Genomic DNA, 9,442 nt, shown 5'->3' with positions numbered 1-9,442 from the left:
TTTTAGAACAAAAAATGTTGACCAATAGTGTCTACGACCATACCAGGTTGAATGCACCCGATCTCGTCCGATCTCGGAAGTTAAGCAACGTCGGGATTGGTTAGTACTTGGATGGGTGACCGCCTAGGAATACCAATTGTAATAGGCAAAATATGATTTATTCAAGTTTTTACATTTTTAAATAGATTAGACCAAAAAATGTTGAGCAATACTGGCTACGACCATACCAGGTTGAATGCACCCGATCTCGTCCGATCTCGGAAGTTAAGCAACGTCGGGATTGCTTAGTACTTGGATGGGTGACCGCCTAGGAATACCAATTGTCGTAGGCAAAATATGATTTATTTAAGTTTTTACATTTTTAAATCGATTAGACCAAAAAATGTTGAGCAATACTGCCTACGACCATACCAGGTTGAATGCACCCGATCTCGTCCGATCTCGGAAGTTAAGCCACGTCGGGATTGGTTAGTACTTGGATGGGTGACCGCCTAGGAATACCAATTGTCGTAGGCACAATATGATTTATTTAAGTTTTTACATTTTTAAATAGATTAGACCATAAATGTTGACCAATACTGTCTACGACCATACCAGGTTGAATGCACCCGATCTTGTCCGATCTCGGAAGTTAAGCAACGTCGGGATTGGTTGGTACTTGGATGGGTGACCGCCTAGGAATACCAATTGTCATAGGCAAAATATGATTTTTAAAATATATTTAAATGTTAACATTTTTAAAGATTTTAGACCAAAAAATATTGACCAATACTGCCTACGACCATACTAGGTTGAATGCACCCGATCTCGTCCGATCTCGGAAGGTACGCAACGTCGGGATTGGTTAGTACTTGGATGGGTGACCGCATAGGAATTCCAATTGTCATAGGCAAAATATGATTTATTTAAGTTTTTACTTTTTTAAATAGATTAGACATAAAATGTTGAGAAATACTGCTTACGACCATACCAGGTTGAATGCACCCGATCTCGTCCGATCTCGGAATTTACGCAACGTCGGGATTGGTTAGTACTTGGATGGGTGACCGCATATGAATTCCAATTGTCATAGGCAAAATATGATTTATAAAATATATTTAAATGTTAACATTTTTAAAGATTTTAGACCAAAAAATGTTGACCAATACTGTCTATGACCATACCAGGTTGAATGCACCCGATCTCGTCCGATCTCGGAAGTTAAGCAACGTCGGGATTGGTTAGTACTTGGATGGGTGACGGGCCTAGGAATACAAATTGTAATAGGCAAAATATGATTTTTAAAATATATTCAAATGTTAAAATTTTTAAAGATTTTAGACCAAAAAATGTTGACCAATAGTGTCTACGACCATACCAGGTTGAATGCACCCGATCTCGTCCGATCTCGGAAGTTAAGCCACGTCGGGATTGGTTAGTACTTGGATGGGAGACCGCCTAGGAATACCAATTGTCGTAGGCAAAATATGATTTATTTAAGTTTTTACATTTTTATATCGATTAGACCAAAAAATGTTGAGCAATACTGCCTACGACCATACCAGGTTGAATGCACCCGATCTCGTCCGATCTCGGAAGTTAAGCCACGTCGGGATTGGTTAGAACTTGGATGGGTGACCGCCTAGGAATACCAATTGTCGTAGGCAAAATATGATTTATTTAAGTTTTTACATTTTTAAATAGATTAGACCATAAATGTTGACCAATACTGTCTACGACCATACCAGGTTGAATGCACCCGATCTCGTCCGATCTCTGAAGTTAAGCAACGTCGGGATTGGTTAGTACTTGGATGGGGGGCCGCCTAGGAATACCAATTGTCGTAGGCACAATATGATTTATTTAAGTTTTTACATTTTTAAATAGATTAGACCATAAATGTTGACCAATACAGTCTACGACCATACCAGGTTGAATGCACCCGATCTCGTCCGATCTCGGAAGTTAAGCCACGTCGGGATTGGTTAGTACTTGGATGGGTGACCGCCTAGGAATACCAATTGTCATAGGCAAAATATGATTTTTAAAATATATTTAAATGTTAACATTTTTAAAGATTTTAGACCAAAAAATGTTGACCAATAGTGTCTACGACCTTACCAGGTTGAATGCACCCGATCTCGTCCGATCTCGGAAGTTAAGCAACGTCGGGATTGGTTAGTTCTTGGATGGGTGACCGCCTAGGAATACCAATTGTCGTAGGCACAATATGATTTATTTAAGTTTTTACATTTTTAAATAGATTAGACCATAAATGTTGACCAATACTGTCTACGACCATACCAGGTTGAATGCACCCGATCTCGTCCGATCTTGGAAGTTAAGCAATGTCGGGATTGGTTAGTACTTGGATGGGTGACCGCCTAGGAATACCAATTGTCATAGGCAAAATATGATTTTTAAAATATATTTAAATTTTAACATTTTTAAAGATTTTAGACCAAAAAATGTTGACCAATAGTGTCTACGACCATACCAGGTTGAATGCACCCGATCTCGTCCGATCTCGGAAGTTAAGCAACGTCGGGATTGGTTAGTACTTGGATGGGTGACCGCCTAGGAATACCAATTGTAATAGGCAAAATATGATTTATTCAAGTTTTTACATTTTTAAATAGATTAGACCAAAAAATGTTGAGCAATACTGGCTACGACCATACCAGGTTGAATGCACCCGATCTCGTCCGATCTCGGAAGTTAAGCAACGTCGGGATTGCTTAGTACTTGGATGGGTGACCGCCTAGGAATACCAATTGTCGTAGGCAAAATATGATTTATTTAAGTTTTTACATTTTTAAATCGATTAGACCAAAAAATGTTGAGCAATACTGCCTACGACCATACCAGGTTGAATGCACCCGATCTCGTCCGATCTCGGAAGTTAAGCCACGTCGGGATTGGTTAGTACTGGGATGGGTGACCGCCTAGGAATACCAATTGTCGTAGGCACAATATGATTTATTTAAGTTTTTACATTTTTAAATAGATTAGACCATAAATGTTGACCAATACTGTCTACGACCATACCAGGTTGAATGCACCCGATCTCGTCCGATCTCTGAAGTTAAGCAACGTCGGGATTGGTTAGTACTTGGATGGGTGACCGCCTAGGAATACCAATTGTCGTAGACACAATATGATTTATTCAAGTTTTTACATTTTTAAATAGATTAGACCAAAAAATGTTGAGCAATACTGGCTACGACCATACCAGGTTGAATGCACCCGATCTCGTCCGATCTCGGAAGTTAAGCAACGTCGGGATTGCTTAGTACTTGGATGGGTGACCGCCTAGGAATACCAATTGTCGTAGGCAAAATATGATTTATTTAAGTTTTTACATTTTTAAATCGATTAGACCATAAATGTTGACCAATACTGTCTACGACCATACCAGGTTGAATGCACCCGATCTCGTCCGATCTCGGAAGTTAAGCAATGTCGGGATTGGTTAGTACTTGGATGGGTGACCGCCTAGGAATACCAATTGTCATAGGCAAAATATGATTTTTAAAATATATTTAAATGTTAACATTTTTAAAGATTTTAGAACAAAAAATGTTGACCAATAGTGTCTACGACCATACCAGGTTGAATGCACCCGATCTCGTCCGATCTCGGAAGTTAAGCAACGTCGGGATTGGTTAGTACTTGGATGGGTGACCGCCTAGGAATACCAATTGTAATAGGCAAAATATGATTTATTCAAGTTTTTACATTTTTAAATAGATTAGACCAAAAAATGTTGAGCAATACTGGCTACGACCATACCAGGTTGAATGCACCCGATCTCGTCCGATCTCGGAAGTTAAGCAACGTCGGGATTGCTTAGTACTTGGATGGGTGACCGCCTAGGAATACCAATTGTCGTAGGCAAAATATGATTTATTTAAGTTTTTACATTTTTAAATCGATTAGACCAAAAAATGTTGAGCAATACTGCCTACGACCATACCAGGTTGAATGCACCCGATCTCGTCCGATCTCGGAAGTTAAGCCACGTCGGGATTGGTTAGTACTTGGATGGGTGACCGCCTAGGAATACCAATTGTCGTAGGCACAATATGATTTATTTATGTTTTTACATTTTTAAATAGATTAGACCATAAATGTTGACCAATACTGTCTACGACCATACCAGGTTGAATGCACCCGATCTCGTCCGATCTCGGAAGTTAAGCAACGTCGGGATTGGTTGGTACTTGGATGGGTGACCGCCTAGGAATACCAATTGTCATAGGCAAAATATGATTTTTAATATATATTTAAATGTTAACATTTTTAAAGATTTTAGACCAAAAAATGTTGACCAATACTGTCTACGACCATACCAGGTTGAATGCACCCGATCTCGTCCGATCTCGGAAGTTAAGCAACGTCGGGATTGGTTAGTACTTGGATGGGTGACCGCCTAGGAATACCAATTGTAATAGGCAAAATATGATTTATTCAATTTTTACATTTTGAAATAGATTAGACCAAAAAAATGTTGAGCAATACTGCCTACGACCATACCAGGTTGAATGCACCCGATCTCGTCCGATCTCGGAAGTTAAGCCACGTCGGGATTGGTTAGTACTTGGATGGGTGACCGCCTAGGAATACCAATTGTCGTAGGCACAATATGATTTATTTAAGTTTTTACATTTTTAAATAGATTAGACCATAAATGTCGACCAATACTGTCTACGACCATACCAGGTTGAATGCACCCGATCTCGTCCGATCTCTGAAGTTAAGCAACGTCGGGATTGGTTAGTACTTGGATGGGTGACCGCCTAGGAATACCAATTGTCGTAGGCACAATATGATTTATTTAAGTTTTTACATTTTTAAATAGATTAGACCATAAATGTTGACCAATACTGCCTACGACCATACCAGGTTGAATGCACCCGATCTCGTCCGATCTCGGAAGTTAAGCAACGTCGGGATTGGTTAGTACTTGGATGGGTGACCGCCTAGGAATACCAATTGTCGTAGGCAAAATATGATTTATTTAAGTTTTTACATTTTTAAATAGATTAGACCAAAAAATGTTGACCAATACTGGCTACGACCATACCAGGTTGAATGCACCCGATCTCGTCCGATCTCGGAAGTTAAGCAACGTCTGGATTGGTTAGTACTTGTATGGGTGACGGCCTAGGAATACCAATTGTCGTAGGCACAATATGATTTATTTAAGTTTTTACATTTTTAAATAGGTTAGACCATAAAGGTTGACCAATACTGTCTACGAACATACCAGGTTGAATGCACCCGATTCGCGTCCGATCTCGGAAGTTAAGCAACGTCGGGTTGGTTGGTACTTAGATGGGTGACCATCTAGGAATACCAATTGTCATAGGCAAAATATGATTTTTAAAATATATTTAAATGTTAACATTTTTAAAGATTTTAGACCAAAAAATATTGACCAATACTGCCTACGACCATACTAGGTTGAATGCACCCGATCTCGTCCGATCTCGGAAGGTACGCAACGTCGGGATTGGTTAGTACTTGGATGGGTGACCGCATAGGAATTCCAATTGTCATAGGCAAAATATGATTTATTTAAGTTTTTACTTTTTTAAATAGATTAGACATAAAATGTTGAGAAATACTGCTTACGACCATACCAGGTTGAATGCACCCGATCTCGTCCGATCTCTGAAGTTAAGCAACGTCGGGATTGGTTAGTACTTGGATGGGTGACCGCCTAGGAATACCAATTGTCGTAGGCACAATATGATTTATTTAAGTTTTTACATTTTTAAATAGATTAGACCATATATGTTGACCAATACAGTCTACGACAATACCAGGTTGAATGCACCCCATCTCGTCCGATCTCGGAAGTTAAGCCACGTCGGGATTGGTTAGTACTTGGATGGGTGACCGCCTAGGAATACCAATTGTAATAGGCAAAATATGATTTATTCAAGTTTTTACATTTTTAAATAGATTAGACCAAAAAATGTTGAGCAATACTGGCTACGACCATACCAGGTTGAATGCACCCGATCTCGTCCGATCTCGGAAGTTAAGCCACGTCGGGATTGCTTAGTACTTGGATGGGTGACCGCCTAGGAATACCAATTGTCGTAGGCAAAATATGATTTATTTAAGTTTTTACATTTTTAAATCGATTAGACCAAAAAATGTTGAGCAATACTGCCTACGACCATACCAGGTTGAATGCACCCGATCTCGTCCGATCTCGGAAGTTAAGCCACGTCGGGATTGGTTAGTACTTGGATGGGTGACCGCCTAGGAATACCAATTGTCGTAGGCAAAATATGATTTATTTAAGTTTTTACATTTTTAAATAGATTAGACCATAAATGTTGACCAATACTGTCTACGACCATACCAGGTTGAATGCACCCGATGTCGTCCGATCTCTGAAGTTAAGCAACGTCGGGATTGGTTAGTACTTGGATGGGTGACCGCCTAGGAATACCAATTGTCGTAGGCACAATATGATTTATTTAAGTTTTTACATTTTTAAATAGATTAGACCATAAATGTTGACCAATACAGTCTACGACCATACCAGGTTGAATGCACCCGATCTCGTCCGATCTCGGAAGTTAAGCCACGTCGGGATTGGTTAGTACTTGGATGGGTGACCGCCTAGGAATACCAATTGTCATAGGCAAAATATGATTTTTAAAATATATTTAAATGTTAACATTTTTAAAGATTTTAGACCAAAAAATGTTGACCAATAGTGTCTACGACCATACCAGGTTGAATGCACCCGATCTCGTCCGATCTCGGAAGTTAAGCAACGTCGGGATTGGTTAGTACTTGGATGGGTGACCGCCTAGGTATACCAATTGTAATAGGCAAAATATGATTTATTCAAGTTTTTACATTTTCAAATAGATTAGACCAAAAAATGTTGAGCAATACTGGCTACGACCATACCAGGTTGAATGCACCCGATCTCGTCCGATCTCGGAAGTTAAGCAACGTCGGGTTTGCTTAGTACTTGGATGGGTGACCGCCTAGGAATACCAATTGTCGTAGGCAAAATATGATTTATTTAAGTTTTTACATTTTTAAATCGATTAGACCAAAAAATGTTGAGCAATACTGCCTACGACCATACCAGGTTGAATGCACCCGATCTCGTCCGATCTCGGAAGTTAAGCCACGTCGGGATTGGTTAGTTCTTGGATGGGTGACCGCCTAGGAATACCAATTGTCGTAGGCACAATATGATTTATTTAAGTTTTTACATTTTTAAATAGATTAGACCATAAATGTTGACCAATACTGTCTACGACCATACCAGGTTGAATGCACCCGATCTCGTCCGATCTCGGAAGTTAAGCAATGTCGGGATTGGTTAGTACTTGGATGGGTGACCGCCTAGGAATACCAATCGTCATAGGCAAAATATGATTTTTAAAATATATTTAAATTTTAACATTTTTAAAGATTTTAGACCAAAAAATGTTGACCAATAGTGTCTACGACCATACCAGGTTGAATGCACCCGATCTCGTCCGATCTCGGAAGTTAAGCAACGTCGGGATTGGTTAGTACTTGGATGGGTGACCGCCTAGGAATACCAATTGTAATAGGCAAAATATGATTTATTCAAGTTTTTACATTTTTAAATAGATTAGACCAAAAAATGTTGAGCAATACTGGCTACGACCATACCAGGTTGAATGCACCCGATCTCGTCCGATCTCGGAAGTTAAGCAACGTCGGGATTGGTTAGTACTTGGATGGGTGACCGCCTAGGAATACCAATTGTCGTAGACACAATATGATTTATTTAAGTTTTGACATTTTTAAATAGATTAGACCATAAATGTTGACCAATACAGTCTACGACCATACCAGGTTGAATGCACCCGATCTCGTCCGATCTCGGAAGTTAAGCAACGTCGGGATTGGTTAGTACTTGGATGGGTGACCGTCTAGGAATACCAATTGTCATAGGAAAAATATGATTTATTTAAGTTTTTACATTTTTAAATAGATTAGACCATAAATGTTGACCAATACTGTCTACGACCATACCAGGTTGAATGCACCCGATCTCGTCCGATCTCTGAAGTTAAGCAACGTCGGGATTGGTTAGTACTTGGATGGGTGACCGCCTAGGAATACCAATTGTCGTAGACACAATATGATTTATTTAAGTTTTGACATTTTTAAATAGATTAGACCATAAATGTTGACCAATACAGTCTACGACCATACCAGGTTGAATGCACCCGATCTCGTCCGATCTCGGAAGTTAAGCAACGTCGGGATTGGTTAGTACTTGGATGGGTGACCGTCTAGGAATACCAATTGTCATAGGAAAAATATGATTTATTTAAGTTTTTACATTTTTAAATAGATTAGACCATAAATGTTGACCAATACTGTCTACGACCATACCAGGTTGAATGCACCCGATCTCGTCCGATCTCTGAAGTTAAGCAACGTCGGGATTGGTTAGTACTTGGATGGGTGACCGCCTAGGAATACCAATTGTCGTAGACACAATATGATTTATTTAAGTTTTTACATTTTTAAATAGATTAGACCATAAATGTTGAGCAATACTGCCTACGACCATACCAGGTTGAATGCACCCGATCTCGTCCGATCTCGGAAGTTAAGCCACGTCGGGATTGGTTAGTTCTTGGATGGGTGACCGCCTAGGAATACCAATTGTCGTAGGCACAATATGATTTATTTAAGTTTTTACATTTTTAAATAGATTAGACCATAAATGTTGACCAATACTGTCTACGACCATACCAGGTTGAATGCACCCGATCTCGTCTGATCTCGGAAGTTAAGCAATGTCGGGATTGGTTAGTACTTGGATGGGTGACCGCCTAGGAATACCAATTGTCATAGGCAAAATATGATTTTTAAAATATATTTAAATGTTAACATTTTTAAAGATTTTAGACCAAAAAATGTTGACCAATAGTGTCTACGACCATACCAGGTTGAATGCACCCGATCTCGTCCGATCTCGGAAGTTAAGCAACGTCGGGATTGGTTAGTACTTGGATGGGTGACCGCCTAGGAATACCAATTGTAATAGGCAAAATATGATTTATTCAAGTTTTTACATTTTTAAATAGATTAGACCAAAAAATGTTGAGCAATACTGGCTACGACCATACCAGGTTGAATGCACCCGATCTCGTCCGATCTCGGAAGTTAAGCAACGTCGGGATTGGTTAGTACTTGGATGGGTGACCGCCTAGGAATACCAATTGTCGTAGACACAATATGATTTATTTAAGTTTTTACATTTTTAAATAGATTAGACCATAAATGTTAACCAATACAGTCTACGACCATACCAGGTTGAATGCACCCGATCTCGTCCGATCTCGGAAGTTAAGCCACGTCGGGATTGGTTAGTACTTGGATGGGTGACCGCCTAGGAATACCAATTGTCATAGGCAAAATATGATTTTTAAAA

The 9,442-nt window shown here is 39.4% G+C and overlaps 23 non-coding genes and 28 pseudogenes across 23 annotated transcripts; all 51 read left to right on the top strand.

Annotated features, from left to right (window-relative positions):
• The first annotated feature begins 29 nt into the window (after positions 1–29).
• LOC146156167 (5S ribosomal RNA) lies at positions 30–148 on the top strand (annotated as a pseudogene).
• A 65-nt stretch (positions 149–213) lies between these two features.
• On the top strand, positions 214–332 carry LOC146156166 (5S ribosomal RNA). The gene has a single exon (XR_014498072.1). It is a non-coding gene; the product is annotated as a 5S ribosomal RNA (ribosomal RNA).
• Positions 333–397: 65 nt separating this feature from the next.
• LOC146156165 (5S ribosomal RNA) lies at positions 398–516 on the top strand. Its single transcript, XR_014495945.1, has one exon. It is a non-coding gene; the product is annotated as a 5S ribosomal RNA (ribosomal RNA).
• Positions 517–580: 64 nt separating this feature from the next.
• LOC146156164 (5S ribosomal RNA) lies at positions 581–699 on the top strand (annotated as a pseudogene).
• A 74-nt stretch (positions 700–773) lies between these two features.
• LOC146156163 (5S ribosomal RNA) lies at positions 774–892 on the top strand (annotated as a pseudogene).
• Positions 893–956: 64 nt separating this feature from the next.
• On the top strand, positions 957–1,075 carry LOC146156162 (5S ribosomal RNA; annotated as a pseudogene).
• A 74-nt stretch (positions 1,076–1,149) lies between these two features.
• Positions 1,150–1,269, top strand: LOC146156161 (5S ribosomal RNA; annotated as a pseudogene).
• Positions 1,270–1,343: 74 nt separating this feature from the next.
• LOC146156160 (5S ribosomal RNA) lies at positions 1,344–1,462 on the top strand. Its single transcript, XR_014497000.1, has one exon. It is a non-coding gene; the product is annotated as a 5S ribosomal RNA (ribosomal RNA).
• A 65-nt stretch (positions 1,463–1,527) lies between these two features.
• Positions 1,528–1,646, top strand: LOC146156159 (5S ribosomal RNA; annotated as a pseudogene).
• A 64-nt stretch (positions 1,647–1,710) lies between these two features.
• LOC146156158 (5S ribosomal RNA) lies at positions 1,711–1,829 on the top strand (annotated as a pseudogene).
• A 64-nt stretch (positions 1,830–1,893) lies between these two features.
• LOC146156157 (5S ribosomal RNA) lies at positions 1,894–2,012 on the top strand (annotated as a pseudogene).
• Positions 2,013–2,086: 74 nt separating this feature from the next.
• Positions 2,087–2,205, top strand: LOC146156156 (5S ribosomal RNA; annotated as a pseudogene).
• A 64-nt stretch (positions 2,206–2,269) lies between these two features.
• LOC146156155 (5S ribosomal RNA) lies at positions 2,270–2,388 on the top strand (annotated as a pseudogene).
• Positions 2,389–2,462: 74 nt separating this feature from the next.
• On the top strand, positions 2,463–2,581 carry LOC146156154 (5S ribosomal RNA; annotated as a pseudogene).
• Positions 2,582–2,646: 65 nt separating this feature from the next.
• LOC146156153 (5S ribosomal RNA) lies at positions 2,647–2,765 on the top strand. Its single transcript, XR_014498071.1, has one exon. It is a non-coding gene; the product is annotated as a 5S ribosomal RNA (ribosomal RNA).
• Positions 2,766–2,830: 65 nt separating this feature from the next.
• On the top strand, positions 2,831–2,949 carry LOC146156152 (5S ribosomal RNA). The gene has a single exon (XR_014495798.1). It is a non-coding gene; the product is annotated as a 5S ribosomal RNA (ribosomal RNA).
• A 64-nt stretch (positions 2,950–3,013) lies between these two features.
• Positions 3,014–3,132, top strand: LOC146156151 (5S ribosomal RNA). The gene has a single exon (XR_014496762.1). It is a non-coding gene; the product is annotated as a 5S ribosomal RNA (ribosomal RNA).
• Positions 3,133–3,197: 65 nt separating this feature from the next.
• On the top strand, positions 3,198–3,316 carry LOC146156150 (5S ribosomal RNA). The gene has a single exon (XR_014498070.1). It is a non-coding gene; the product is annotated as a 5S ribosomal RNA (ribosomal RNA).
• A 64-nt stretch (positions 3,317–3,380) lies between these two features.
• On the top strand, positions 3,381–3,499 carry LOC146156149 (5S ribosomal RNA). Its single transcript, XR_014498190.1, has one exon. It is a non-coding gene; the product is annotated as a 5S ribosomal RNA (ribosomal RNA).
• A 74-nt stretch (positions 3,500–3,573) lies between these two features.
• Positions 3,574–3,692, top strand: LOC146156148 (5S ribosomal RNA; annotated as a pseudogene).
• A 65-nt stretch (positions 3,693–3,757) lies between these two features.
• LOC146156147 (5S ribosomal RNA) lies at positions 3,758–3,876 on the top strand. The gene has a single exon (XR_014498069.1). It is a non-coding gene; the product is annotated as a 5S ribosomal RNA (ribosomal RNA).
• A 65-nt stretch (positions 3,877–3,941) lies between these two features.
• LOC146156146 (5S ribosomal RNA) lies at positions 3,942–4,060 on the top strand. The gene has a single exon (XR_014495944.1). It is a non-coding gene; the product is annotated as a 5S ribosomal RNA (ribosomal RNA).
• A 64-nt stretch (positions 4,061–4,124) lies between these two features.
• On the top strand, positions 4,125–4,243 carry LOC146156145 (5S ribosomal RNA). The gene has a single exon (XR_014498499.1). It is a non-coding gene; the product is annotated as a 5S ribosomal RNA (ribosomal RNA).
• A 74-nt stretch (positions 4,244–4,317) lies between these two features.
• Positions 4,318–4,436, top strand: LOC146156144 (5S ribosomal RNA; annotated as a pseudogene).
• Positions 4,437–4,501: 65 nt separating this feature from the next.
• Positions 4,502–4,620, top strand: LOC146156143 (5S ribosomal RNA). The gene has a single exon (XR_014495943.1). It is a non-coding gene; the product is annotated as a 5S ribosomal RNA (ribosomal RNA).
• A 64-nt stretch (positions 4,621–4,684) lies between these two features.
• LOC146156142 (5S ribosomal RNA) lies at positions 4,685–4,803 on the top strand. Its single transcript, XR_014497256.1, has one exon. It is a non-coding gene; the product is annotated as a 5S ribosomal RNA (ribosomal RNA).
• A 64-nt stretch (positions 4,804–4,867) lies between these two features.
• Positions 4,868–4,986, top strand: LOC146156141 (5S ribosomal RNA). Its single transcript, XR_014494856.1, has one exon. It is a non-coding gene; the product is annotated as a 5S ribosomal RNA (ribosomal RNA).
• Positions 4,987–5,051: 65 nt separating this feature from the next.
• On the top strand, positions 5,052–5,170 carry LOC146156140 (5S ribosomal RNA; annotated as a pseudogene).
• A 64-nt stretch (positions 5,171–5,234) lies between these two features.
• Positions 5,235–5,353, top strand: LOC146156139 (5S ribosomal RNA; annotated as a pseudogene).
• A 74-nt stretch (positions 5,354–5,427) lies between these two features.
• Positions 5,428–5,546, top strand: LOC146156138 (5S ribosomal RNA; annotated as a pseudogene).
• Positions 5,547–5,610: 64 nt separating this feature from the next.
• LOC146156137 (5S ribosomal RNA) lies at positions 5,611–5,729 on the top strand. Its single transcript, XR_014497444.1, has one exon. It is a non-coding gene; the product is annotated as a 5S ribosomal RNA (ribosomal RNA).
• Positions 5,730–5,793: 64 nt separating this feature from the next.
• LOC146156136 (5S ribosomal RNA) lies at positions 5,794–5,912 on the top strand (annotated as a pseudogene).
• A 65-nt stretch (positions 5,913–5,977) lies between these two features.
• On the top strand, positions 5,978–6,096 carry LOC146156135 (5S ribosomal RNA; annotated as a pseudogene).
• Positions 6,097–6,161: 65 nt separating this feature from the next.
• On the top strand, positions 6,162–6,280 carry LOC146156134 (5S ribosomal RNA). The gene has a single exon (XR_014495942.1). It is a non-coding gene; the product is annotated as a 5S ribosomal RNA (ribosomal RNA).
• A 64-nt stretch (positions 6,281–6,344) lies between these two features.
• Positions 6,345–6,463, top strand: LOC146156133 (5S ribosomal RNA; annotated as a pseudogene).
• Positions 6,464–6,527: 64 nt separating this feature from the next.
• Positions 6,528–6,646, top strand: LOC146156132 (5S ribosomal RNA; annotated as a pseudogene).
• Positions 6,647–6,720: 74 nt separating this feature from the next.
• LOC146156131 (5S ribosomal RNA) lies at positions 6,721–6,839 on the top strand (annotated as a pseudogene).
• A 65-nt stretch (positions 6,840–6,904) lies between these two features.
• LOC146156130 (5S ribosomal RNA) lies at positions 6,905–7,023 on the top strand. Its single transcript, XR_014497455.1, has one exon. It is a non-coding gene; the product is annotated as a 5S ribosomal RNA (ribosomal RNA).
• Positions 7,024–7,088: 65 nt separating this feature from the next.
• On the top strand, positions 7,089–7,207 carry LOC146156129 (5S ribosomal RNA). Its single transcript, XR_014498099.1, has one exon. It is a non-coding gene; the product is annotated as a 5S ribosomal RNA (ribosomal RNA).
• Positions 7,208–7,271: 64 nt separating this feature from the next.
• LOC146156128 (5S ribosomal RNA) lies at positions 7,272–7,390 on the top strand (annotated as a pseudogene).
• A 74-nt stretch (positions 7,391–7,464) lies between these two features.
• On the top strand, positions 7,465–7,583 carry LOC146156127 (5S ribosomal RNA; annotated as a pseudogene).
• Positions 7,584–7,648: 65 nt separating this feature from the next.
• Positions 7,649–7,767, top strand: LOC146156126 (5S ribosomal RNA). Its single transcript, XR_014496018.1, has one exon. It is a non-coding gene; the product is annotated as a 5S ribosomal RNA (ribosomal RNA).
• A 64-nt stretch (positions 7,768–7,831) lies between these two features.
• Positions 7,832–7,950, top strand: LOC146156125 (5S ribosomal RNA; annotated as a pseudogene).
• Positions 7,951–8,014: 64 nt separating this feature from the next.
• LOC146156124 (5S ribosomal RNA) lies at positions 8,015–8,133 on the top strand. The gene has a single exon (XR_014496761.1). It is a non-coding gene; the product is annotated as a 5S ribosomal RNA (ribosomal RNA).
• Positions 8,134–8,197: 64 nt separating this feature from the next.
• Positions 8,198–8,316, top strand: LOC146156123 (5S ribosomal RNA; annotated as a pseudogene).
• Positions 8,317–8,380: 64 nt separating this feature from the next.
• On the top strand, positions 8,381–8,499 carry LOC146156122 (5S ribosomal RNA). The gene has a single exon (XR_014496760.1). It is a non-coding gene; the product is annotated as a 5S ribosomal RNA (ribosomal RNA).
• Positions 8,500–8,563: 64 nt separating this feature from the next.
• Positions 8,564–8,682, top strand: LOC146156121 (5S ribosomal RNA). Its single transcript, XR_014498098.1, has one exon. It is a non-coding gene; the product is annotated as a 5S ribosomal RNA (ribosomal RNA).
• A 64-nt stretch (positions 8,683–8,746) lies between these two features.
• Positions 8,747–8,865, top strand: LOC146156120 (5S ribosomal RNA; annotated as a pseudogene).
• A 74-nt stretch (positions 8,866–8,939) lies between these two features.
• Positions 8,940–9,058, top strand: LOC146156119 (5S ribosomal RNA; annotated as a pseudogene).
• Positions 9,059–9,123: 65 nt separating this feature from the next.
• On the top strand, positions 9,124–9,242 carry LOC146156118 (5S ribosomal RNA). Its single transcript, XR_014496017.1, has one exon. It is a non-coding gene; the product is annotated as a 5S ribosomal RNA (ribosomal RNA).
• A 64-nt stretch (positions 9,243–9,306) lies between these two features.
• Positions 9,307–9,425, top strand: LOC146156117 (5S ribosomal RNA; annotated as a pseudogene).
• The last annotated feature ends 17 nt before the right edge of the window (positions 9,426–9,442 follow it).

Source organism: Ascidiella aspersa, chromosome 4 (genome assembly GCF_963924565.1).
Source record: "Ascidiella aspersa chromosome 4, kaAscAspe10.2, whole genome shotgun sequence".
NCBI classification, from domain to species: Eukaryota; Metazoa; Chordata; class Ascidiacea; order Phlebobranchia; family Ascidiidae; genus Ascidiella; species Ascidiella aspersa.
The sequence above is the reverse complement of the archived record's forward strand: the minus strand, read 5'-3'. Positions and strand labels throughout refer to the sequence as shown.